We start from the raw sequence: 1,235 nt of genomic DNA on the forward strand, positions 1-1,235 counted from the left end.
AAAAAAAAAAAAAAAAAAAAAAAAAAAAAAAAAAGGAAAAAGACACCCACTGATGCGTTTCTCAGGGCAGCATAGCTCTCTCTTCCTCCTGCAAATAATCCAGATGGGTTCAAAAAGTGGGCAAGGAGAGGCTGGATTATTTCCTTTAATAGCACAAGTTGGAGCTGGGAGAGCCATGTTTAACCCATCCCCGGCCGGGGCAGGGGTCCTCCAAGTGCCTGAAAACGGGGGGGAGGCAAGGCGAGCCCTCCCTTCTGGATGCATATGGGTAAGAATTAGAGAGAGCGGGAGCAAAATGCGACCAGCAAGTCCCCAGCTAACATCCCTCCCTCTCTCCCCGGCCCAAGCAGCTGCAGCCGGTCCCTAGGCTCGGCCAGGAGCAACTGCAGCTCAAGAGCAGCGACAGACACACAAACACACATACACCCCGTCACCCTCACCCTGAGCATAAACAGAGAGAAAGAGGGGGAAAATTAAAAAAAAAAACAAAAAAAAAACAAACAAAAAAAAACAATAAGGAAGGGTTAATACTATTACAGATTATATAGGAATATGTGCTGGTCTTGCCTGCACGGGCGCTAAAACCCGATGCAAAGCAAGGAGCGAGCCGGGGAGCGGCCGCTGCACCTTGCAGGGCAAAGCGGGCGAGCGCCCCAAAAGAAGGGGCTGCGGCTGGGGGAAGCCCCCCGGGGGTGGCAGCCGCATGGGGACAGCGTTAGGGTCGGGGCTGCAGGGGGAGCGAAGTTTTCACCGAGAGGCAGCCCCCGTGCCCTGCCGAGCCCGTAAGGTGGAAAGTTTCACCGCGGTCCCCCCCCCCCCCTCTTTGCACCCACCCGCCCCCTCTGACACATCCCCACCGGGTACGCACCGGGCGGCTCAGCTCCGGGGGCTGCCCCGCGGTCCCCCCCGGCGGGTATCCATGCGGGCAGCGGCGGCGGAGACGGGGCGAGCAGGGAGCGGAGCGGAGCACAGCGCAGCCTGCCGGGAGCCCTGCCCGCACCCGCCTCCCGGCCCGCGGGGAGGGACCGCGCCCACCCCCGCCCGCCCACCCTACAAACCCCCAACCCCTGCTCCCCCCCCTGCGCGTGGGGGGGGCCCCCCGGAGTCCCCCCCCCCCCCCCCCGGACACACACACGGGGTTGGGGTCGCCCCCTGGCCGTCCTGCGGGGGGCATCGCTCCTCTGCCCCTGCACCAGGAGAGGGCTCCGTGGTGGTGTCCGCCCCCTCCCCCCCCC

The 1,235-nt window shown here is 62.7% G+C and overlaps 1 protein-coding gene across 8 annotated transcripts in view; it reads right to left on the reverse strand.

Annotated features, from left to right (window-relative positions):
- FAT3 (FAT atypical cadherin 3) overlaps nucleotides 1–991 on the reverse strand; it is a 417,502-nt gene extending 416,511 nt beyond the window's left edge. For all 8 annotated transcript variants that reach the window (XM_035328942.1, XM_035328925.1, XM_035328935.1 and 5 more), the window contains exon 1: nucleotides 869–991. The gene's annotated coding sequence lies outside the window, so the exon portion shown is untranslated. The remainder of the gene's footprint in view (nucleotides 1–868) is intronic.
- Between the last annotated feature and the right edge of the window lie 244 nt (nucleotides 992–1,235).

The sequence above is a fragment of the Oxyura jamaicensis genome, chromosome 1 (genome assembly GCF_011077185.1).
Source record: "Oxyura jamaicensis isolate SHBP4307 breed ruddy duck chromosome 1, BPBGC_Ojam_1.0, whole genome shotgun sequence".
Lineage (NCBI taxonomy): Eukaryota > Metazoa > Chordata > Aves > Anseriformes > Anatidae > Oxyura > Oxyura jamaicensis.